The sequence below is a fragment of the Leucopleurus acutus genome (assembly GCF_964270905.1).
Source record: "Leucopleurus acutus genome assembly, chromosome: 4".
Taxonomy (NCBI): Eukaryota; Metazoa; Chordata; class Mammalia; order Artiodactyla; family Delphinidae; genus Leucopleurus; species Leucopleurus acutus.
In genome coordinates, this window is record NC_139146.1 from 64,565,534 (window position 1) to 64,592,545 (window position 27,012).

A 27,012-nucleotide genomic window follows, 5' to 3' on the forward strand; every position below is an offset into this window, starting at 1 on the left:
TTAAAACAGTTAAAGAGAAAATAGATGATGAGAATCACAGCCAGGGAAATGATGTTTTTATAGGTATGGCTATAAGAGGGAAGCTAGAAGATGTTTGAAATGATACTCTGAACTGGTTAGGGAGGCTTTTGTTTCTAATGAATTAAAATGCATAAGGAGGAAATCATTCATGTGATTTCTAGCCTGTGGCATTTCTAGGATATGTTAACATTTAGAATTTTAAAGTGTTTTATATGAGTGTATTTTTACGCTGAAAGTGATACTTCAGAGTTAAGCTCTTTCTCTTATGAAGAGCTAATATTTTACACTCCCCATCATAAAATCTCTCAATCAGAAGGAATGCATGTTTCGGTTTAATGCAGTTATCACTTAGTGGGGAGCTGAGTAAAAATAATTACCGTCTGACTAATGCCCTAGGTTTGAAACTCAAAACATTCAGACAGAGTTTTAGTACATATTTCCCATCTTCAGAACCCACTGAAATATTTTATTGTATTAGGTGGCATATTGTGAAAGAGGGTCTGTGCAAACGTTAAAAGCTACTTACGAAATCGAAATCATTTCACTTAATACTCTAACAGTAAGAAGAAGGGGGAGGCATCTTACTAACCCAGGGTAAAAATAATTTAGTAAATGATTGATATCACAGGTTTTCCAAGGTTTACTATCCATTACAATTACCCTTGTCATTAAGAGTTCTCTGTGGTATAGATGGCAGAGACCTTTGCAACGGGCAAGAATACCACTTACGTGTGAGTTCAGAGTACACAGACAGTCGTTATATTATTTCAAAACCCTCGCTAGAAGAGGCCCTCGTTCTTAGGAGACTGTTAAAGAGGAAATAAGCTGTTGGTCTGCTGTATCAGAGGACATCTCAAATGAAGGTGTTTTTGAGAAAGCAAGTCTTAACCTTTAGTGGGTTGTGTTTGCTGGAGAACCTCCGAGGAGGGGTGCTCAGGAGAGAGAAAATGGACCTGTGGCTAAGGCTAGGCTGCCTCTCTGTTCCCAAAGCAGCCCAGCTCTCCCCCTTGGAAACCAGCAGAGTGAACAGCCACAACGGATGGACGGGGTGAATCTTCGTTCTTTGGGGGCCATGTGGTTTCATGCAAATTGTTTAGCCAGCTGAGGTGTCCTTGGCTGTAAAATATATAGTTAAGAATGATTACCACATAAGGCTGTTGTGAGGGTCAGATGAGAGACTCAATCTATGGATCAGCAAGTGGTTCTTTCGTAGCTGACTAGTTAGTGCCTGAGATGCACCAGTGAACAAGGCCAGGCCCTGGGCCTCAAGGGCCTCTGAGCGGGACATGACAGGGCTGTTTGGTGAGTGCTTGGCAGGGTTAAGAGGAGGTGCTGTGGGAGCTCATGGGAGGGCACTAGCCCGGCTCACAGTGGGTTGTGAGATTGTTACGGAAGACTTCCTGAATATGGCTTATAACAAGGGGCCGGATTCTACAGGGACCTCCACACCCATCGTTTCCTTCCTTCCCACCACTGAATCCCCAGGATTTCCCCTCACTTCTGTCCCAAGGCTGGACTATATAGCATTAGAACTGAAATACCCAGAGGTTTGCATATGTGTGTGTGTGTGTGTGTGTGTGTGTGTGTGTGTGTGTGTGTGAGCGTGTAGCGTGTACATGTATTTTAGGTTATTTTCTACATCTCCATCCCCACTACCATTGTCTGTTAAAAGGCAGCACAAAGCCTGACTCCACCTACATCTAAAACTAGTTACATACACAGAGAGAGCGGGTCCATCACAAGAGGCAAGGGTGTTAGCTGGGAGCCAAGAGGGAAAGGGGCATCTTGCAGCCAGACGGCCATGCCCTTCCCAGCACCTTGCAGGGCATGGTGGGAGTGCTTGGGCCTGCGGACACACCCCATCTACCCTGCCCTGGAGTATGTGTGCCGTTTGTGGAGAAAATGCACAAGGCCCGAGGCCCTGAACTTACAAACCGTGCTTGTAGTACTTTTTCTTTGTTTCCCAAAGGGCAGAGTCTCGCCTTCTCCTGGAGGTGGAGGGGGGCCGCCCCCGTGGGCAGCTGTCTGTCCTTGCCCGGTGCCTCTGCTTTCTCAAGGGACACTGGGGCACTGACAAAACCACTGGATCTCTTGCTGGAGCTACATACATTTTCACCTCTTTGCTGCCTCAAAGCTTTTGGAAGCTTGGATGAGAAAACGATTTTATCCTGAACTTTCAGAAGCATTTCTGAAGTCTATTTTCATCTCTCCATTAAACTGGCGTATCAAAGCAGGATATGGGGCAGCACACACTGTAGTAATCCCTCCACACACCCTCCCCTACGGGTGTGTGTAGGCAACTCAGCCATAATCTAAATATGTGCAAATGGTCTCTACACCTGGATTGCACTGACGGACAGAAGGAGTAAATTTGTGTTTGGAGGCAAATAATGAAACTCTGAGGAGTCTGAAAACAACTCATAGTCACGTATCTCACAACACAGGTGCTGGTCCATCAAAGGGTAAATGCGTGGCGGAGCTGCTTGAGCGCTAGGGCTGAGTCTGTCTTTTCCAAATTGTTATGTCATAGTTATTAATAAAACAAAGTGAACCGCCCACTTACCATTTTCCCTCCATAGTCAGTATGTTCACCAAGCTGACATGAAGATCTAAGGTGCTTTTTCCTAAGCTTAAATTAACCAAGACCAATCTGTGGAGTGGCCTTTTTTTTTTCTTGGTTTATTTCACTTCCTTAAGGAATCATCTTGGTTTTTCACTCTTCCTTTCCACAGTTTTTCATAGGTGATTGGCTGGTGAGAAATGGGGGAAAAGGGAGAGGGAAATGGTCCCTAGAGAGCTGATAAATTCAACACAAATTCAGCCATGCAGCAAAGGCCTTATTCTGTCTCTTATCTGGGGAAGTTTTCATAGTGTCATGGAGGGAAATGCACGTGCACACACATACACACACATCAAATGAAACCTTCTCTTCGGAGAAGCCAGCTACAGGAAATTGACTTATGTACAGGAACTTGCTAATCTCTTTTGTCACATTTGGATTGTTTCTGCTGCCTCAGTCACCACGCACACTAAACCCAACCATCTTGGGTTGGATTCTACACCAGCCCAACTCTCAAAATTTTAGCTCTTCCAATGTGAAACAGTTATATTCTTGGGGAGGAAGAAAAGATTGATCCTAGAAGGAAATCATAGCAGTGAAAGGGCTTGGGCGGCTTTTGTTTTTACTTACCTGCGCCGAACAAATTGGACTTGTGGAGTCAGTCATTTTGGTGTCAAGAAATTTCTTCGTCATTCTACAACAGGTAAGAGTTTTGCTTCTTTAAAAATATTTCTTCGGTGTTAAAAGAAATCTCTCTGACTTTATTTAGCTTTTACAATAGGCTCAACATAGTGATTTCCCTGTTCTACCTGTTGTGAAGTGTGGAACCACATTACGTGGGCAAGGGGAATTGCTCTGATATCCAACTACCCCCCACCCCTGCCCAAGTCTAACAAGGTACATATAGTTTTTGAAACATTAAAAGTTATCATAGTTGGCTTTTTGGTTTTCCAGATATTCTCCTAGAGAATTCATATGCTTTTGATTGGCAATGACTGAGCTCAAATATTTGGGTAGTTTAAATATCACCCAGTGTTTGATGAAGTAAATCCAAAGATCCTCTAAGTTGTGCAAATATGAGTTTTAAAATTTTCTAATTCAAAAAAGAAACAGAGCAAAAATCCAAATGATGTCAATTCATATCTGGAATTCCTAGCTTGTGGGTTTCACCTATTCCCAATGCTAAAGTCTTCTTTTTCTAAAAGTGATATTTGATATATAAGTACATATTTTTAAATTAAATTAAATTTAGTTTTTGAGGTGGTTTGATTTGGAGACATGCTGTGAGGTACCAGTTGGTAGCCTGAGTTGTAACTAAATAAAGTTTGGGAAATCACTGGTTTGGGGTTCTTTATTAAATTAAAGCTGGCATTGAATTATTCAAGTAAACAACAAGTAGTTGATAATCACTTATTGATTCTAAGCTGGTGCCATGAAGGATATAAGAGAAATGTAAAGAATTCTCTATTTTGAAGGATCCAGTAGATGTGGTCAGAACTAAAATTCAGGAAGCAGTGCAAGATGGGAATTAAGGGATGGATGGCATGGCCACAGGCTGTAAGAGTTATAGGAGTTCTGAGAACGAGATTTGTGGGTAAGCTGGAGTAGTCGAAAGACATAGGCCATGGAAAGATAAGAGATTTTAGCAGATGGAGAAGGAGAAGGTTGATTCACACTGGATGGACTGTGTGGGCAAAGGTACAAAAGTGAGACTGACTAGAAGATGACCAGCCCAGCTGAGGAAATTGACCTGAGAAGAGATGAAAGTTTGTTTTACACATTGGCAGGAAATAAGCTTGGAAAATTAAGGTGTAGACAGGTTATGGGGGACCTTGAGGGGCTGCTGAAGAGAAAAGACTACACCATTCCGTGGTTGTCTAGTCTTCTTATGCCTTTGGGCGCCTCTTTCTCAGCTCTCGCAGCTCCCACAGAATTCCACATGAGATCCTTGCCCCTTCATGCCTGGAGCTGTTTCTTGCATCTCCGCATCTGTGATCCTCCACTTGCCCTCCCTCTACTGTTTTCCCCGAGTACATTATTTATGCAGAGAAAGGTTTGTGTGGTTTAAGGTACCTGTAAGACCTCCATTTCTGGTTACTACTTGTTAAGGAGGCCCTTCAATCATCTGATAATTCAAGTGGTCTTCCTCTTGGGAGGACAAGTTGGTTGACCAGTTACAAGCAAGTCTCCATTCTTCAAAAGTCAGATCCCAAATCCCATGGACTATACACTACTCCCTTTGCATGTCTGAATGAGATGTTGTGGATATGCTGCTGCCCTTTTCCTAATGATTCCGAGCACTTTTTTTTCCTGGACTCTGAAATATCTGCATCCACATAACAGCAAAAGCACAGTATGGTGAATACAAACCCAGAATCCTGGTGCTGTTGCTTCTGATTCATGAGAACCTCGGACATGTTATTCAACTTCTTCAATCCTCATATTAAAAAAAATTCTGTAAAGTAGCTCTAACAATAAATGAAAATATCTACTTCAGAGGGTTGTTGTAGGGATAAAAGAGATAAAAATATGTAAAGCATTTAGCCTAGTGTCTGGAATAAAATAAACTCTCAGTAAATGTAGCTATTATGATTCTTATCAAGGCTGGGGACACTAGAATGAGGATGGCATGGTCCCTGGCTCGAGAACAAGATCTCTCTAAGGTAACTTTTTAAATGCCAGTATTCCTTTAAAAGGAAAGTGGGGGTGATAAGTAGAGGCTGGGAATTAATATTTTTTGAGCACCAAGAATAGACTAAGTACAGGGTTAGATGTTTTATAGCGATAATGAATATGATAAAAGGGAAACAAGATTAGGAACTGATTTTTTTAAGCCTTTCCATAGCAAATTCTCATACTTAAAGGACAACTCTCTGAGTGACTGCTGTGTTATTTGTGGGCATCTGGGGCTGATGCTCTCTGAATGCACGGGGTGGTATTATAGAGTACTTGGAATTAGAGGCAAGTGGGTGACTCTTCTTCCTTGGCCAGTTTAAATTAAATTATTTATTTTATGATACCTTTTAATTTTAGTGCTAACAAGGCACAGCTAAAAATCCACTTCTATTTAGGAATTGGGACCATTTTGACAATGAGTGCCCAGAGTGCTTGTTTGAGTTCTCGATGCTTGGGTCTGGATGAAAGCCAACATTAAAAAGCATCCGGCTTTCCTGTACCGCTCTCCAGATCAGAGATTCTTTTGAGTTAGTAAGTGCCCTTTAAAAATGCAAATATGGCCGGTATGTTCGTTATGCAGGGGATTCTCAATTATACATGCAGATTACTTTGGTCAAATCATAATACTGTTTTTCTTTCTAGATCCCCACTAATATCCTAAGGGAGGAAATTTTGGGGGCTTTGTGTATGGAAACGGGCGGACACAAGTCAGGATGGGATGCCAAAGTGGATTGTGCTGGAAGGCAGCCTGGCAGTATTGAGTGCTGGGCTGGGCAGTGAAGGGGTGGGGCGGTCAGAGGTGGAAAGGGTGAATAGAGGGCCATGGAAGGTGCCAGAATTAAGGCTCCTCCGCTGAGGCTCTTAAGTCATTTGACTCCAACAGCTGCTTGAATGCCCCAAGCAACTTCTTGATGCCTCACATAAGAAGTTGTCATACTGTTCCCGGATTTGGACCATTGTTCAGAGACAGTTTGATTTGTCTGGTTCTGGCCTGGAATCATAGTTCCTCAAGCTGGCTGGACATGAAAACCCTTTGGGAAGTTTTTCAAAAATAGCAATTCTCATGCCTCACACCCCAACCCTGGAGTGGGGTCCAGGAATCTGTGTGATAAAAATACAATTTTTTTCCCCCAGGTGACTTGGAGACTGTTGTTCTGTGGGTGAACTTTTGGGAGCCATTGATCCAGAGCTCTCTTACCAGGGCCCCCAGCACTGAGATGGTAAGTTGAGTAAGTGTTGAAATGGGGTAAAGTGATCTTCCCTCTATTGTGAATAATATCGTCACACAAAAGCATTTTCCTTTGTTTTGAATTTATTTCTTAGGAGAATTTCTGGGAGTGGGATGATTTGGTCAAGGATATGAGCATGTTTAGAGTCTTTGTCAACCATTTTTACATTTTAACATGCAAATGTAGGGCACCACTTAAAAAATTCTGAAGTGTTATAGACATGTAGAGGCAGTTCAGTCTCACTCAGGGAAAACCCAAAGAAAGGAATTTGCTTTCACGTGAGAAAGTACCAACTTACTCTCCCATTTCTCTTTTCCAGTAAAACAGAATACTGATGAATTACTTTTGGAATAAAATTTCAAAGCATTACAGAATGCTCAATTTCTTAGATCATAAGTTGAAGCCTTCTTATCACTAAACTTAGTTTCTTGTAAATCTGCAGTCAGCAGTGACCTCTTCCCCATTTCATAGAAAAGAAAACCAACAAAGAGAGTGGTTAGCTAACATGAATATGGTTTTCATGTCATTTCCCATGAGAACTATGTATAATCATCCATTCCGTCATTGTTTGAGAAAATAAATGATTGAGTAGTTTTTAATAGGTGACCCATGGAAAGACACTAGTAAGATGAGTGCATGAAGAGAGCATTATCCATATTGGAGGAGGGTGGGCAGAATGAATTGACCCAGATAGACCTCCTGCTCCATCTTTTTGTTTTATTCATTATGCATTATCATAATCTGCTAACCTAAAAGCATGGTTATTGCTTGTGGCACAGAGAGAATCAGGTGAATTTTCAATGGCTCCAATGGAAAAAAAAAAAAAAAAAAGACGTGCTTTTGCAAAATATCAAGTGAGATACACACTGTGGTGTGCGGGAGACTGCACTTGCTTACAAGAGCTGATTGTGATATTTCCAGAAATTTTACAAGCCAGTTGTTAAACACAGTCACTATTAAAAATTAAATTCTGGGCTTCCCTGGTGGCGCAGTGGTTGAGAGTCCGCCTGCCGATGCAGGGGACACGGGTTCGTGCCCCGGTCCGGAAAGATCCCACATGCCACGGAGCGGCTGGGCCCGTGAGCCATGGCCACTGAGCCTGCGCGTCCGGAGCCTGTGCTCCACAACGCGAGAGGCCACAACAGTGAGAGGCCCGTGTACCGCAAAAAAAAAGAAAATTAAATTCTGTAAACCACAGTTAAGTAAATTATATTAAACATAAAGGTAATACTCAACACTCATTACTCCTGATTATTTACCATATTTTTACTGTCATCTGTGCTTTTGAAGTTATCTACTCCAATTTATCTGTGTGATAGGAATATTATACAATGATGTGCTATTAAGTATCTCTTTCCAACTTTGTATTCAGTGAAACTGGCCATGGCATGAGTATTTACACCACAAAAATTGGCAAACACTGTCAACCAGGCTCTCCACAATTTTTTATTTTTTTTTGAGGAAAGCCTGTTGAATAAACATTTACCAGAATAACACCGAGGAAATGTGTAAAATACAATCATGGCAACTTGGCAAAATGTGTCAAGAGCCATTAAAATGCTCATACCAGGGAGTTCCTTGGTGGCCTAGTGGTTAGGATTCAGAGCCTTCACAGCAGAGGCCTGGGTTCGATCCCTGGTTGGGGAACCATCCTGCATGCTGCACAGTGTGGTCACAATACAAAAAATTTTTTAAAAAAATGAAATGCTCATACACTTTGATCCATTAATTCTACCTCTGGGAATTTATTCTAAATAAATAATTCAAAGAAGGAAAAAAAATAACATGCATGAACATGTTCACTGTATTGTTATTATAACAGAAAAATCTGAAAATAACCTAAATATTAAGCAAAAGCGATCTGGCAGCACTAACTGTGTGGAATATTTTACGGTCATTAAAGGTCATAATTAACAGTAGTTATGAAAATATATTTGATACGGTGTTAAATTAGAAAATCAGGATTACAATTTTCACTTACATTCTGGTTTCGTTATGAATGAGGTTTAAATGTGAGCATAAAAAAATAAAGCATTTGGTGTGGTAGAATGGTGAAATAGTAGAATTTTTTTTTACTTCATGTATTGTAGAAGTGGTGTGTGTGCATTAAAAACTATGGAGAAAGCCTGTAAATAAGTGGTCTTAAGTAGTTTTAATATTTAAGGGGAAGATTTGTGGACCAGATGGGGCTTGCTTTTGACATGCAGATGTGTACTGTGAACCCTGGGCAGGGCAGGGTATTGTAAAGGGAGTTAGGATCTAGGCAGTCTGGAGTGGTGAATGCTAAGTAGGTTTCGTTAGGGCAGCTCAGGAAGAAAGAAGTGACTGGCTGCCTACGGAGGATTTGCTAACGCAGTCGGTGGAGATTGAGAAAGAGCTACCAGAGAAAAGCTACCGTCGAAGGCCGGAGAGAGAGGAGACAACATTTCTTGGGAAGAGACAGGGAGATGCTGATCTCAGAGGTGAACCACATGGATGTGAAAATAGTTCCATTTAGATCCCAAAACAATAGGGCTCCAAGCAGAAAGAAAATGATTCTTCTAAATCATGCGCTCTCGAATCTCAGTGTGTTTACCTGTGTGTGTCGGGGGTGAACCTGTTACCTTGAGGTTTAGGATCGAAGGGCTTATGATATAAAAGAGGTAGGACAACAGAGAAAGCCCAGAAGGGACAAGTTATTCTGTTAAATCTATAGAAACAAACTAAAAACTGGAGACTCTTCTTATGATACTCCTTCAAGGGGAATATAGTTTGTGCCATAAAATTCCCTTCTGTAGTTAAGTAAGTTTTGTCAGGCATTTGGACCAGCTGAAAGTAACTGTGAACAGGGGAACTACAAGGGGAAGCACAGAGAAAAATGGTTAAAGGGAGAGTCTAGGACCCATGAATATTCTATTTCAAATCATTGGGAGGTGGTAATCAACAATAAACCTGAGTAGGATATGCGGTGCCATGTTCAGAAAACATTCGGGCCTTAGTGTATGATAACATCACATTAAAGAAGGAAAGAAAGCCTCATTTTTAATGAAATGCAGTATTTTATATACAGAACTGTAGCACTCAAAGTAGTAATAACAATCAGACGTGTGCCATAACAACAGTGTACGTATCGCAAAATAAACAGATTGAAAGTAAATGACATCGCAGTAGCAGAAGCCATGGTACTGAGATTATCGACTTCACCTGGCTTTAGAACTTTAGTGACAGTAATAAGCTCTCAAATCGCCTTTAACATCTTGGGTTCTTTCAACTTTACACTGAAAATTGTTTAACTTTAAAAAGGATTTCACATTCCCTGTCGGGGCAGTAGTCTCCTGGGACATGACATGATAAAACAAGGACAAATCAACAACCCTTAGCCTTGGAGTCAGGGTCTGTTGGATATGCAAGGGTCTGGCACCTGAAGTCTGGCACCTGAAGTCAGACCTCCTTCTGCCTTGCCTGCTGACTGTCCTTTTCCCTACTTTACAGGGTGTTTCATGGACTAATTGGCTTACACTTTAGAGCAGTATTTCCTAATCACTTTTTTGGTCATAAATTCCTTTGAGAATCTGATGAGAACCAAAGACCGTATCCCCAAGAAAAAGAACACGTACAAGAACATGCACATTTGTCATACACTTTTAGGAGATTCAGGGATCCTCTAGAGTGTATCCATGGACAATCTGTAGTCCAGAGGCCTCATATTAAGAAATCCCGCCTGAGAGGCTGTCAGTATAGCAGAGAGGGCATTGCAGAAATTGAGAAAGTGCTGGTTATTGTTGATGTTGGATTTAGCTGCTAAAGAGAAAAGTTGACTCTCCAGCTGATGGCTAAAATGAGGACAACATGGCAGGTACATGTGTTATTTTATAGCACTGGATCCTCAAGTTCGGTAAACATGCGGAGCTGGAGCTTGTTCTCTTCAGAGTATATATGACTAATGTTCTACGTCCTTAATTCTGAATTCTCTTATGTGAAGCCAGGATCAGTAGCCATCTGGGAAAACATCTCTAAGGTTCTATTTAATGTCTTATTTACTGTCATGTGGTACCTACTTGGCACAAGAAATGCAGGCAGTTTGTAAATACCAGTCTGGCTAACCCCAGAGTGTAGTGAGTGGTATTCAGTATTGGATACACAGCCAGGCTGCTTTTAGAGGGGAAAGGCCTGTGTGTCATGTGATCGCTTCTGAGTGTAAAATGCTGGTTTTCCTATCTGAAGCTGAACATCTGTTTGGGCCCTGATGACTTTGGAGATAGTACTTTTCCTGTGTAGCCTTTAGACCACAGAAGCCCAGTTGGCCATCTTCTGTTAGCGGGTACTTGATTTGCAGTTTGGGGACCTGGGTTTTTTTGGCTGAAAGTTCATGCCTTTGTTAATCTCCTTTCCACTTAGATGGTGATAGGGGCTCAGGCAGGGTGTGAAGATTTGTCCCAAATCTGTCATGTTGATGGAGTGGGGGAGATACAGGATGGGGAGGGGAAATGCACCCAGTCTTCAACTCTCCAGAGAAAAAGTATGTGCAACTGGATAAAAAAAATTTGTGAAATATGAGTCAGGCTTCTCTTGGTCTGGCATAGTGTAAGAATTATACGTCTTTCTTTGAGGTAGAAAAGGAAAATCTGTAACAAATATATTCAAGTAATTAGTGTGCCTCAACTTCTACAACCATTTAAATTATTGTACACCCATGACTAGGTCTCCTGCCAATTTCAGTTCAATGTATTCAATGTATTTTTCAATGTATTCAGTGTATTTTAATACATTTAATGCATTTAAATAATAACACTGCATCATAGAATCCTGTTACAGCCCACAAAACAGAAATATTCCATGTACACCAAAGACCAGTGGCAAACTCTCCAGCCCCTTGTCTCCTGGAGATTGCTTCCCCTGCTTCGACATTATGTCTAGCAAACTAGTTGCTGTTGTGGGGAACTGACTGGCATGTATCTTGTATCTCTTCCTTGAGGCTTTTCCTTTCTTTCAGAGGCTCCTTTCTTTTGGGCAGGATCCCTGCTTTTCCTTTGCTTTCACCAGTGCTATTCTAACTTCTGCCTTCTTGAGCACTTCTAAATACACATATCTTATCATAAATCTTTTTCTCAGTTGCCACAAAAAATCCTGCCTGTCTTTGTTCCAATCTGGAGCTGAAAATGATTTCAGCCATGATTGAGAAGTATAAGAATGCCTGGGATTAGTCCTTCTAACAAGGAAAAGGAGAGCCATATATTTGGATTCAAATTTAAATGATGTCAAACCACTGTCATCAGCTGCAGAAACCCTGAAAGGGTCTAGAAATCTCCTTTGGTATACTTTTTGGGGATAAAACCTGATTTTCCTCAAACTCCAATAACTTTGGACAGTAACTTGCTGTAATTTACGATGACGGTCTTTCTTTCTCGCTCTCTCTTTCTCTGGCTGTTATAAGGGAGTAGAAGAGGGTGTTGGACGTATATACAGGAAATAGGAGGGGAAAAGGCAGAAAAACCTTACATGTTGACAGTACCACAACTTCCTACGTTTACTAAAATGATACTGTCACTCTTCCTATACACAGAATATCTGGTAATATCAGAGAAATATCTGTAATAATGTTGACTTTAAAAATATAATAGCAATGCATGTTCATTGTAACAAAATGTGGCATATGCCTTTTAACCTAAATATACGTGTATACATTTTATTTATGAGTATTTAACTTTTTATTAAAAACACCGTCATGCTAGTGCTTGCCCTTCAAAATGTGCAGAATCTATAGAAAGGAGCTTAAAGTAAACATTGCTTCTTAATGTAAGAGAAATACCGCTGATGCTTAAATGGATCACTTGAATTAATGAAGGGCAAGCAACTATGGTATCTTTTCTGAGTCCCATAGCTATCTTTTTTTCCTTTCATCCTCTACATCTCAGGAAAAGTGATTTCAAGATGTAGATTGTGGCAAAGTTTCTATTAAATTCTAGAGCCATGAAAATACATGGACAGTTTTATCATGGTGGCAGGGGAGTTCTGTGTAAAACTTGGACCAAAAGTTCAAAACCCAAACCAAGAGTTTTGGATTTCCCCAAGGGCTACCCATTTGACATGTCATCCAGGAAAGACCCAACACACATAGATACGGAAGGAAAAACAAAAGTTTCTCTTCCAACAGGGGCTAGACTCTTGTGGTTTTCAGTTTAGAAACTAGATTGTGCAATTGTACTCATGAAAAAAGTCACCAGCATGTTTAGCTTAAGCTGATGTTCAATTTTTTTTTCTGACCTGTGACCAGCCAACCTTAAGAAGTTATATTATATTAAAGCTTCCTCTGATTTACCATTCCTTTCTTTAGAGGGCTGAAGTGATCATATTTAAAATTCTTTCCTACATTCATTCACGCTGTTTGGAGTTTAAACGTTGGTGCTACTTCCTTTATGTATCTGGTCATGACTGGTTTTATTTCTCAACAGGTATGTAGCTCATTATTTTATCTACCAATTATCATTACTTCTTGTTTCTTTTGCCAATTTTGAGAGTGCTTAACGATTCTTAAATGCTAGATCTTTAACAAATTAATTACTAAAATGCAGAATAAATAACATAGCAAATTCACTTGCCTTCATAGTCTTTTAGAGTTTGATCAAGAACTTTTCAATTATTATCAAGTTTTTCCTTTTCCTGTAAAATATTGGCTGAAGTACAATTTATAAATAATATCACCAGTCAGGAAAAAAGAGTTGAATGAACCCTTCTGCTCACCACATAATAAGCTTTGTTCTAAATTATTATTTTAAATTACTTTAGATGGCTATAGAAAGGCTTCTTTTCAGAAAAGTTGCAAGTAACTGGGCAGTATGAAGCAATAGCCTTAAAATGTTCATATACTGTGACTGCTTCTAAGAATTAGTCCTAAGAAAACAGTAAGTGTTTTATTATAAAAGCAAAGCTTTTCAACACAATGATTTTTTTTATAATAGAAAAACCTAAAAATCATTTAAAATGAAAGGCATGATTAAATAAATTATATTCCTATTAAATATTCACTAAGGTATTTTTTGAAGAATATTTAATACGTGAGAAAAAAATTTGAGTACAAAATTACATATTTTTGTTTAAAAAGGCCTATATATTTTTATACATGAGTTCAGAATATGAAGGTAGATAAACCAATATGTTAAAAGTTATCATCTAGTGTATAATAAGATTATGTATGATTTTAAAATGATTTTAATTTTTCATGTATTTTCTGTGATTTGCATATATTACTTTTATAATAAAAAAGGTAAAAAATCCTTATTAAAAGAAAGTCAATTTATGGTGTGAGGTTAATAGTGAAACTAGTAAAATGATTTTGATGTGAGAATAATTTTGATATTTTGAAGAAAACCTAATGCTTGAAAGCCCTAAGCATATAATTAAATTTTACCTTTTAAGATTTAGCAGATCTTTAGGTTTAAAGGCATTTTGAGTTTCTTTTATCTTGAACCTTGAAAATCACTTTTAATGAGAGATGTTGGAGTTATTAAATAGGTTTGGTTTATATTTTTAAAATAAGAGAGAATTAGCTTTAGCTAGTATCAGAATTTAAGTAAAATATAAAATATTCAAATGATGAATATAGAGGATTATCTAAAAAATTTTAACATGTCAAAAGATTCCCAAAGGGATCCTTTAAGAGGCACATATTCCTTATGCATCTTAAATATTTAATTTAGAAATAACTGACTTTCAAATATTTTGAAACACATACCTACTAGGCAAATCATTCATTTGGTATAAAGTAGGAAAATTATCTCGTAGCCTTTCATGACCGTTTTTCTACACAGTAATATCAAGTATCTTAAAGTTTGTTAGTTTCAAATGCTAAATATTAGTTGGAATACTTTACGATTATTTGAAAAGTTGATTAGTTTAGTGAAGGAAAGCATTTTCCTTTTAAACATGAGTGAAATCTCCTGTTTGCTTGTGTAATATTCCTGATCACATGTTTTTGCTTTTGTTTGTGTTTCACTCTGGCTTTGGTTTAACAATAATTCATGGTCATGTCAGACAAGCTATGGTTCATGAGACAGACAACATATCAGTTAGCAATGTTTCAGCTGCAACTTATACAATACCTAATGGTCACTTACAAAAAATCTGGATTCCCACATAAGAAGTCTGGAGATCTGCGTTCTGCCACTGGTTCAGTGGCTCAGTGATACTGCCTTTGCAGTTCTCGTGTCTTTCATCATAGTTGCAAGATGGCTGCTGCAGCTTTGAGCCTTGTGCCTCCATCGAGAGGTGTAGAATTGGGTGGAGGTGGAAAGGAAGCTGATCTGGCAATGGCTGTTGCTTTTTCTAGGAAAGCAAGAATTTTCCCAGAGATCTCCTAAACAGATATCAACCTTCATGTCATTGCTAGGACTGGGTTACGTGGCCAGGCCAGCTGTGAGGAGGGTGAGGAAACAGGAAGTAGAATTGTTATATAATGGCCTTAGACCATGCATTCCCGACAGGGAAGCAAAGGGAGGAATGCAGTTAGGGTAGGGATGGGGTGAGGGTAGATGGGATGGTGATGATAATCCCTAAGGGGGAGAATTGTTTATTGGTGTGGAAGAGAGGCAGAAAAAAAGATATTACTCTTTTTATGTATGTAGCACAGGTACGCATACAATACATAAACAGACGTAGAGTATATTTATGGTATTAAAATTTCATGAGTGGGGTGATTAGGGAAAAGGTGTCTAAAAATGCTCTGAGGTGGATGATAATGAAAAAAAGGTTGAGAAATAGTGGCATAGGCCAAGAATGATCCATTGCCTAAGGCTTTGCACAAAGTCCTACAAACAAAATTGGATTATATTATTAATGACAAAGAGAGGCTTGGATATTGAGTAGAAAACTAACAATGCCTGCCACAGATAATGTCATAAATTAAATTGAGGAACAACTTACATTATCTTGTAATTGGTGGTCTCTCATTGGATTGTAAATTTCTTAAGAGTAGGAAATGTGTTCTATTCATTTTTGTATATTAGTACACTAGGCCCTCAGTATATATATTTTGTATATTGAATGAAACAAACAGTGTTTTACCTAACACTGTTTTAAAGCTGGACCAATTACACCCAGACATTAATTTGAACATATTTCCCCACCCAAAAGCCATCAGTAGCTTCCAATTCCTTACAGGTACAAGGTCTACCTTCTCATTCACATTTCCTACCACATCCTCAACTCTGGTCTGGGGTCTAGGCACACTGATCTACTTGGTCCCTAAACACATCTTTGGTCACAGTCCTCTGTGCTTTTGCACATGACAATCCCTCTCTTGTTACCTTTCCAACTCCTTTCGCCTCGAGACTCTATTCTAGGTCACTTTCTCTGGGAGTCCTTAGGTGGTTCCACTTGCCTAGAAGACCTTTTCCTTTGTCTCCAACCTTTTCAAATCCTTCCCCTCACAGCCTAGTTTAAGTCTTACTTCTTCACAAGTTCTTTTCAGTGCCCTCAGCCCATGTGTACCTCCATCCTTTTTTCTTTTTTTTTTTCCTTTTTTGTTTTTTCGGCTTTTGCTTGTTTGTTTATTTTGGTTTTTGTTTTGTTTTTTTGCGGTACGCGGGCCTCTCACTGTTGTGGCCTCTCCCGCTGCGGAGCACAGGCTCCGGACGCACAGACTCAGCGTCCGTGGCTCATGGGCCCAGCCGCTCCGCGGCATGTGGGATCTTCCCAGACTGGGGCACGAACCCGTGTCTCCTGCATCGGCAGGCGGACTCTCAACCACTGCACTACCAGGGAAGCCCTGTTTGTTTGTTTTTAATGATTCCCTTCCTTTTAAAATCCTATTGTGTTTCTGATCTGTTTCACTCTTTGGTGTACCTAATTAAGTAATTAAGTGTACCTAATGTCTTTAGTTGTTAGTTGCCTGACTCAAGCATTTATATCTTATCTCCACAATAGGCTAAATTCCAGGAGAGCAGGGAATCTCTCACAATGACCAGTGTAGTGCTGTGCATCTAGGAAGCAATTAATAAAAGCTGGTTAAATAATAGATAAAATCAATAAATATCAATAGATAAAATGAGAGCCAGTAAGTAGTTGAACATTTTGCTTTCTTTGCAGTTCTAACACCCACTGTAAACTATTTGTGTTTTAACATTAATAACCCAGCACAGCACCATGGGGATTCACTCACAAGAGACAAACCTAAAGGCTTGATTTAGGAGCTAGAAACCATCCACTAGCTCAGTTCTGCCTTTTATTTCCTGATCCTCTCTGCGTGAGAGAATTGGAAGCATGGAGGTGTGGTGTAAAGCTCAGGGCTTTGGAGTTAACCAGGGTTAAGTTATTAATTTCTCTGGATCTCAGTCATCACATCTGCAAAAGAGGGATAGTATTATTTACCTTGTGAGGATAAAATTAGGTCATATATAAAAGTGCTTGGGCTGCCCTGGTGGCGCAGTGGTTGAGAGTCCGCCTGCCGTTTGCAGGGGACACGGGTTCGTGCCCCGGTCCGGGAAGATCCCACATGCCGCGGAGCGGCTGGGCCCGTGAGCCATGGCCGCTGAGCCTGCGCGTCCGGAGCCTGTTTTCCGCAACCGGAGAGGCCACAACAGTGAGAGGCCCGCGTACCGCAAAAAAAATAAATGAATAAAAATAAAAAGAAATAAAAGTGTTTGCTTCAGGATCTGGCACCGTGTAGGCACTCAATAAATGGTGCTGTCGATGGCTTGGTTTATCAGCCTGATGTTTTGGGGGCAATATGTCTTTGCTTTTTTGAATTTCCCTCTCAACATTCCCCTGAAGAGAAGAAGTCACTTAGGAGTACTTATTTAAAAGGTATTTTCTACCCAAGGAGCTGGAATAAGAGTAGTATCTACATTTCATAATATTTTGAGCCACAATGAAACCCTCCTGTCTTATGCGTGATGAAAGAAGCACCTAGAGGTGAGTAGTTACTCCTGGTTATGAGGCCAATGACAGGGATGAAATTGAACTCAAATATCCTGACTCCTGATTAGAGCTTTTCCCCTTTGTCTAGGGTTGCCAGATCTAGCAAATAAAAAACTAGGATACTAGTTAGATACTGAGTTTCAGATAAACAAAGAAATATTTAGTATAAGTATGTTCCATGGCTATTAGTTTAAAAAATAAAAACCCTTTTTAAAGAACAAATAAGAAAAAATAGATGTGAAGGGAATAGCTTATTGACACGCTATTTTAATAAAAGTTGAGAACTTGCCTTTACAAGGGGAAAATGGCACTTGGAGAAGTGAAGGTATTGATTTTTTTAAAAAATTGTATTATTATAAAAATTTCAAACACATCTAAAAGTTCCCATAATCTCATCACCCAAATCCAGCAACTGTCAAGATACTGCCATATTTGTTTCATCTTCTTCCCCCTTTGCTGAAGTACTTTAAAGTAAATTCTAGACATCATGTCACTTTACCCACATATGCTATGCATCTCTGAAATCGAGAATATTTTCTTACACTGCCATGTGGCCATTAGCCCACCTAGCAAAATTAGCAGTAATGCCTTGGAACTTTCTAATACCCAATCTATAATCGTATCTACCTGATTGTCTCAAACATACCTTTTCATAATTGACTTATTTAATTCAATATTTAAACAAAGTCCATCCATTATACAGTTGTTATGTCTCTTAAGTATCTTTAATGTTGATTATTTTTAATGGCAAAATGAAGTATGAGGAAAGACACTGGTTGATGTCTGGGGGTAGTTTTATTTAGATTCATAGCAAGTTGTTTGATTACTCTTCTGTAGATAGTACTGTACAAAGACCAGAAGAGACTTTGCAAAGAGCGATGTCATAAATGATTGGTTATGAGATGATCCGTTATGGTAGTTCCATTGCTTTGTTTGCAACAGATGAAAAAGAAGGAAAGAAAATGGAGAAAGAGAGAATTTGTTTTGTTTTGTTTTTTTGGGGGGTGGGGGGCGATTGTCTTTTTGTGTGTTTGTGCTGAAGCTGCTTCACATGTAGGTTGGGGATAATAATATAATAATTCTTACTACCCAGATTGTGAAGGTCAGATGTAAAGCTGTCTGAGAAAGCTGTGCTTAGATGTGTAACATTGTTTCTCCAATTTGACTATGCTTCTGAGTCATCCTAGTACTTTAAAAATAGCTTCTCTGGTTCTTCCCAGACCTACTGAATCTGTATGTCCCCATGAGGGGCCCAGGAAAACATTTTAAACAACCTCTAATTTTGATGATGCTCAAATTTGGAGATCACAGACTTTACCCCCTGGACATTGATCAATTTATCTGTAAACGGAGGGAATTCCCTGGTGGTCCAGTGGTTAGGACTTGGCGTTTCACTGCCATAGCCCCAGGTGCCATCCCTGGTTGCGGAACTAAAATCCCAGAGGCCGCGTGGCACGGCCAAAAAAAAAAAAAATTATCTGTAAATTGAGAATAATGATACTTCCCAGGGCTAATGGTATATCACAGCACTGTGGGGTGAGTAGCAAATGCAGTGAATAAACACCGAGTACTTCCTTAATACCTTGGTCATGATCAGTGTTATGAACCCAGTGTTATGAATCCACACGTTGGACACTTGACTTTGAGATGGATTAGAATTCTTCAGCTTTCTCTATTCCCCCTGCAACATTTAGTATAGTGCCCAGCATGTAGTCAGAGTGTAGTACATATTGGAGGAATGAGCACATGAATGGTATTATTGACAATTCAGATCAGTGACCCTTCAGATTATCAATCCACAGACAATACAGGAGACTGAGAGGCCCCTAGTGCTATTCCAGTTTAGGAGGGGCCTGGATTTAGATGGGATTAATGCCCAATGCCTTACCTCTCTTTGTATACAGTTTTTGTTTTTTGGTGAAACTTTCTCCTCCTCCAATCAAAACTGGCTTTGAGGATAGAGAGAGACTTGAAGCACATTCGTATAAACGTGGAAAGGGTAAAAAGGGCTTTATCTTCCAAGGATATTCGCGTTTCAACAAAGCACTGAGCCTCTGGAGAAAGGGCTGTTTCAGTGGTGGGAGGGATGCGCAGTCGGGACGGGACTTCCCATTACCCCGATGTCCCCTGTGGAGTCGGGTACTTTCTGGTAAGGCTGACCCCTGAAGGAGACATGCTGTGCCCGCTGTGCCCGCTGGTCGGAAAGCCCACGCGTCAGACTTTCTTACAGGGGCTCCTTATTGGCAGGGACGGCAGCTACTGCTGATTGATTGGGAAGCTGCTTCCTTTGCCATCTCCCTGTGGGGAGGGCTCCCCTGAGCTGGGCCTCTGGATGATCCCAGATCAAGAACTGTGCTGTGGGGATCTTATCAGATGCTTCTGAACTGCTGTCCTGCTTCAAAATGAGGAACCTTGAACGTTCAATTCTATGCACAAGTAGCGGTGATGACTCATAGTCGAGAAGACCCTGGAATTCAGCCAGGAGAATATCATTAGAATGAGGAGATGGGATAACAGATTTTGCATGTGATAGAGAAAGGAAGCCCTCTATCTCTTTCTGTGCCCCATGATACAAAAAGGAGGGGACATAGTTTGCCTACTGACAGTTGACTCTGTGATCGTAAAGTTTCCTGGGACCTTATTTTAGAAAAATAGCAAGTGTGGGGAATTCCCTGGTGGTCCAGTGGTTAGGACTCCAGACTCTCACTGCCAACAGCCCGGGTTCAATCCCTAGTTGGGGAACTAAAATCCCACAGGATGCATGGTGCAGCCCCCTAAAAAAAAAACAAAATAGCAAGTGTGAGTCTCACTCTTCTACTTCCTGATTACGCCCACCCATGCGCACACACACACACATACTCATGGGCCAGGCTAGTAAAGCTTCATGGGAAATGGAACACTGAACAGTTCACTGGAAGGTTTTCAAATTTAATCTTACAAGGTAAGCACTTTGGGGTTGATAAACCCAAAGGAAGTGTTCTGATGGATGTCTGCATGAGATATGTGAGTGTTACAAGCAAAATGTACAAGTGAAGAGGTAGTTACAGGAAGGTAGAATGAGTTTAGGGGATTATCTTCTGATGCATTTCAGTTCACTTTGGAATTATGGACATGAGAAGTTGGCTAATGCTGATGTCCTGGGGTTTCTTTTGGAACCCTGAACCCTGAGGAACCCTGAAATGTCTATTGAAAGTAATTTACTATTGTCTCTTGAAAGTAATTTCAGGTGGGCTCGTACCACTAACGCAAGACTTGAGTGGCCTAGTACATGAAGATGACTGAGCGTCATCTCCTGAGAAGCTGGATATATATGAAGAGATATTGATCAGAAAAAAGAGGGTTGGTGATCCATGGAAACATAGAAAACAGGCAAGTCTGAGAATCGTACTCTGGCAGTGCCCGTCCATGCATTGTCAATGGCCAAAGAATCTTGGCTAATAGACTTCCTGTATTTTGATCCCATTCACAAGACCATAGAGAGGAAGTGAGCCTTAGGCTAAAGCATGCCCTTGAACTTTCTGGTACTCAATGACAAAAGGAAAGGTGTTGCCATAAATCCTAACTGTGGCAACTATCTCTGTTACGCAAGGAACCTCTTTTCCTAGGGTCTGAGTTTCCCCAGGAATTTTTCTAGCATGTTGAGCAAGGTGGTATAGGCACAATCCAAATCACTGGAATATTCCAAGGTGTTTTTCGTTTTGTTTTTACATGAGTGGAATCGGAAAGAACTATGAGGAGTTCCAGACTAAGAAAGGGACTTACAGACCCAGTGAGACCTGCTCATCTGACAGATGAGGTGCCTGTGGTGGGAGGGGTATCCTGGACTGGTTCAGGGTCATTTCGTTAATCAGGGACTAATCCTGACCCAGGATCCAGGTCTCCTGCGTCATACTTTCTTGAAAGTGACTACAGTATCTGGTGATACTAGCAAATCCTATTTCTATCCAGGAAGAAACTGCGGGATGCATTTATATTTTCTTTTACAAAGAGTCATGAGTTACTTTTACAACTCCCTTTTATTACTGAAGCAGTATATGTTTTTGTTTTTTTTGTTTTTGTTTTTCCCCGGTACGCGGGCCTCTCACCGCTGTGGCCTCTCCCGTCGCGGAGCACAGACTCCGGACGCGCAGGCTCAGCGGCCATGGCTCACAGGCCCAGCCGCTCCGCGGCATGTGGGATCCTCCCGGACCGGGGCACGAACCCCCGTCCCCTGCATCGGCAGGCAGACTCTCAACCACTGCGCCACCAGGGAAGCCCAGTATATGTTTTTGAAGGAAATTTGTAAAACATAGATAAGCACACAAAAAATCTATAACTGCACCAATCAAAGCATTGCTAGCATCTGGGTTTAGCTTCTTACTCCTCTCTATATTTTTATTGAAAAAATCAGGATCACGTTTCACGTACTGTTTTGAACTTGCTTTTTTTCATGTAACAATGTTGTCATATACCTTTTTTCCACATTACTAAATATTTTTCTAAAATAATAAGGAGTTTAATGATAAAAGAGGTGTATGTGTATGTTTTTCTCCTTTGAAAAGTTATCCTTTCTGGCAAGTAGTCTTGTGTTTAAAAAGTTAAGGCAAATGAGGGCAAAAATGAACAGAAGTGGCAAGTCCATTCCACAGGAAGTGTGTTTTCTGGAAGTCCCTGCTGCTAGAAACACATTTACAATTAGGCCTCCTGGTTTCATACATGTTGATAATAGCTGTGTGGAGGTGTGAGAGTTGGCATAAAGGGTGGACATCTAACTCCAGGTAGGAGCTCTGGATAATCTACAGAGAGTCGCAAGTTACCCTGCCGAGAGCAGATATTCAATAGTTATCCAGTCCCTCTCCCTGTTAGGACCTGGCCATTTTAATGTTATGGGGAATGCTTTACAAGGCCTGAGAACTTCTCAGTGTGGACATTTGGGAGGCAAATGAGTGATGTGGCCAAAGGCTGCTTTCTGTCTCGAGGAAAGCCAGGAGCACGCCTTAGAGTTCTGAGGGATTTTGTGGGGTCTACGTGACATTCCCCTTTGGGCCTCTCTGCCACCTTGGCTGCCTAGTTGTTCTGCTGCTGAGGTCTGTAAAGGGGCTGGGTGTTTTCTCCAATCAGCCTCTGAAAACTCTCTGAAGTGCCAAGTGTTCGCAAGTTCTTTCTGTCACAAATTAGGCCAGTGGACTCTAAATTGGACTGGGACATGTTCCCGACAAAAGAGGTACAAATTCTGTTTCTATGTGTACAACTAAGATGGTTGCAACTGAACACTGTCTTGAAATCCGACACCAGCTGGGGTCCCTTGTGCTTGTTTGGCTCCTGCACCCAGGCTGAGGGCTTTTTAGCACCCATGCCTCTGGGTCAAGTTAGTGGGTAGAGAAGGAAGGACAAGCTAGGGAAGGCAAGAAGAAAAGCCCGGGAGTAGGGAAAGGGCATCTGCGGCAGGAAGGTTGAGCTGTCTGCCCCTTCATGCTCTTTTCTGTTAATATCTGTTCTCAAAGCAGCAGCAGGGGTTGAGAGCACTGACTACAATTTTGAAAGAAGTTCCACTGTGGGTAATATGTTATCGAACAGCATCGCATGCTACAGAAAAATCGTTCATGAAAGGCAGAGCCCATTGATGTCGTAAACTTCGTTGTTGTCTTATTTTAAGAAACTACCACATTCCATCCAAAAACAACAGAATACACATTTTTCTCAAGTGCTCATGGAACATTCTCCAGGATAGATCATATCTTGGGTCACAAATCAAGCCTTGGTAAATTTAAGAAAATTGAAATTGTATCAAGTATCTTTTCTGACCACAACGCCATGAGACTAGATATCAATTACAGGAAAAGATCTGTAAAAAATACAAACACATGGAGGCTAAACAATACACTACTTAATAATGAAGATATCACTGAAGAAATCAAAGAGGAAATCAAAAAATACCTAGAAACAAATGACAATGGAGACACAACGACCCAAAACCTGTGGGATGCAGCAAAAGCAGTTCTAAGGGGGAAGTTTATAGCAATACAAGCCCACCTTAAGAAGCAGGAAGCATCTCGAATAAACAACCTAACCTTGCACCTAAAGCAATTAGAGAAAGAAGAACAAAAAAACCCCAAAGCTAGCAGAAGGAAAGAAATCATAAAAATCAGATCAGAAATAAATGAAAAAGAAATGAAGGAAACAATAGCAAAGATCAATAAAACTAAAAGCTGGTTCTTTGAGAAGATAAACAAAATAGATAAACCACTAGCCAGACTCATCAAGAAAAAAAGGGAGAAGACCCAAATCAATAGAATTAGAAATGAAAAAGGAGAGGTAACAACTGACACTGCAGAAATAAAAGAGATCATGAGAGATTACTACAAGCAACTCTATGCCAATAAAATGGACAATCTGGAAGAAATGGACAAATTCTTAGAAAGGCACAACCTGCCAAGACTGAATCAGGAAGAAATAGAAAATATGAACAGACCAATCACAAGCACTGAAATTGAAACTGTGATTAAAAATCTTCCAACAAAGAAAAGCCCAGGACCAGATGGCTTCACAGGCGAATTCTATCAAACATTTAGAGAAGAGCTAACACCTATCCTTCTCAAACTCTTCCAAAATATAGCAGAGGGAGGAACACTCCCAAACTCCTTCTACGAGGCCACCATCACCTTGATACCAAAACCAGACAAGGATGTCACAAAGAAAGAAAACTACAGGCCAATATCACTGATGAACATAGATGCAAAAATCCTCAACAAAATACTAGCAAACAGAATCCAACAGCACATTAAAAAGATCATACACCATGATCAAGTGGGGTTTATTCCAGGAATGCAAGGATTCTTCAATATACGCAAATCTATCAATGTGATAAACCATATTAACAAACTGAAGGAGAAAAACCATATGATCATCTCAATAGATGCAGAGAAAGCTTTTGACAAAATTCAACACCCATTTATGATAAAAACCCTGCAGAAAGTAGGCATAGAGGGAACTTTCCTCAACTTAATAAAGGCCATATATGACAAGCCCACAGCAAACATCATCCTCAATGGTGAAAAACTGAAAGCATTTCCACTAAGATCAGGAACAAGACAAGGTTGCCCACTCTCACCACTCTTATTCAACATAGTTTTGGAAGTTTTAGCCACAGCAATCAGAGAAGAAAAGGAAATAAAAGGAATCCAAATTGGAAAAGAAGAAGTAAAGCTGTCACTGTTTGCAGATGACATGATCCTATACATAGAGAACCCTAAAGATGCTACCAGAAAACTACTAGAGCTAATCAATGAATTTGGTAAAGTGGCAGGATACAAAATTAATGCACAGAAATCTCTGGCATTCCTATATACTAATGATGAAAAATCTGAAAGTGAAATCAAGAAAACACTCCCATTTACCATTGCAACAAAAAGAATAAAATATCTAGGAATAAACCTACCTAAGGAGACAAAAGATCTGTATGCAGAAAATTATAAGACACTGATGAAAGAAATTAAAGATGATACAAATAGATGGAGAGATATACCATGTTCTTGGATTGGAAGAATCAACATTGTGAAAATGACTCTACTACCGAAAGCAATCTATAGATTCAATGCAATCCCTATCAAACTACCACTGGCATTTTTCACAGAACTAGAACAAAAAATTTTGCAATTTGTATGGAAACACAAAAGACCCCGAATAGCCAAAGCAATCTTGAGAACGAAAGAAGGAACTGGAGGAATCAGGCTCCCAGACTTCAGACTATACTACAAAGCTACAGTTATCAAGACGGTATGGTACTGGCACAAAAACAGAAAGATAGATCAATGGAACAGGATAGAAAGCCCAGAGATAAACCCACGCACATATGGTCACCTTATCTTTGACAAAGGAGGCAGAAATGTACAGTGGAGAAAGGACAGCCTATTCAATAAGTGGTGCTGGGAAAACTGGACAGCTACATGTAAAAGTATGAAATTAGATCACTCCCTAACACCGTACACAAAAATAAGCTCAAAATGGATTAAAGACCTAAATGTAAGGCCAGAAACTATCAAACTCTTAGAGGAAAACATAGGCAGAACACTCTATGACATAAATCACAGCAAGGTCCTTTTTGACCCACCTCCTAGAGAAATGGAAATAAAAACAAGAATAAACAAATGGGACCTAATGAAACTTAAAAGCTTTTGCGCAGCAAAGGAAACCATAAAGAAGACCAAAAGACAACCCTCAGAATGGGAGAAAATATTTGCAAATGAAGCAACTGACAAAGGATTGATCTCCAAAATTTATAAGCAGCTCATGCAGCTTAATAACAAAAAAACAAACAACCCAATCCAAAAATGGGCAGAAGACCTAAATAGACATTTCTCCAAAGAAGATATACAGAGTGCCAACAAACACATGAAAGAATGCTCAACATCACTAATCATGAGAGAAATGCAAATCAAAACTACAATGAGATATCATCTCACACCAGTCAGAATGGCCATCATCAAAAAATCTAGAAACAATAAATGCTGGAGAGGGTGTGGAGAAAAGGGAACCCTCTTACACTGTTGGTGGGAATGTAAATTGATACAGCCACTGTGGAGAACAGTATGGAGGTTCCTTAAAAAGCTACAAATAGAACTACCATATGACCCAGCAATCCCACTACTGGGCATATACCCTGAGAAAACCATAATTCAAAAAGAGTCATGTACCAAAATGTTCATTGCAGCTCTATTTACAATAGCCCAGAGATGGAAACAACCTAAGTGTCCATCATCGGATGAATGGATAAAGAAGATGTGGCACATATATACAATGGAATATTACTCAGCCATAAAAAGAGACGAAATTGAGCTATTTGTAATGAGGTGGATAGACCTAGAGTCTGTCATACAGAGTGAAGTAAGTCAGAAAGAGAGAGACAAATACCGTATGCTAACACATATATATGGAATTTAAAAAAAAAAATGTCATGAAAAACCTAGGGGTGAAACAGGAATAAAGACACAGACTTACTAGAGAATGGACTTGAGGCTATGGGGAGGGGGAAGGGTAAACGGTGACAAAGCGATAAAGAGGCATGGACATATATACACTACCAAACGTAAGGTAGATAGCTAGTGGGAAGCAGCCGCATAGCACAGGGAGATCAGCTCGGTGCTTTGTGACCGCCTGGAGGGGGGGGATAGGGAGGGTGGGAGGGAGGGAGACGCAAGCGGGAAGAGATATGGGAATATATGTATATATATAATTGATTCATTTTGTTGTGAAGCTGAAACTAACATACCATTGTAAAGCAATTATACTCCAATAAAGATGTTAAAAAAAGAAAAAAAAAAAAAAAAAAAAGAAACTACCACAGCCTCCCAGCCTCCAGCAACTATCACCCTGATCAGTCAGCCAGCATCAACATGGAGGCAAGACCCTCCATCAGCAAAAAGTTTATGACTTGATGAAGGCTCAGATGATGGTTAGCATTTTTTAGCAATAAAGCATTTTTAAATTAAGTCATGTACATTATTTTTAAGACAAAAATGCTATTGCACACTTAATAGACTACAGTCTAGTCTAGTGGAAACATAACTAATACACACTGGGAAACCAGAAAATTCATGTGACTCACTTTATTGCGATATTGCTTTATTGTGGTGGTCTGGAACCCGAACCTGCCGT

The 27,012-nt window shown here is 40.1% G+C and overlaps 1 long non-coding RNA gene across 1 annotated transcript in view; it reads left to right on the forward strand.

Moving 5' to 3' along the window:
* Positions 1-3,183: 3,183 nt before the first annotated feature.
* LOC309960985 overlaps positions 3,184-27,012 on the forward strand; it is a 39,452-nt gene continuing 15,623 nt past the window's right edge. Inside the window, exons 1-2 of the long non-coding RNA XR_014326157.1 lie at positions 3,184-3,284; positions 6,392-6,477. This is a non-coding gene — a long non-coding RNA (uncharacterized lncRNA). The remainder of the gene's footprint in view (positions 3,285-6,391; positions 6,478-27,012) is intronic.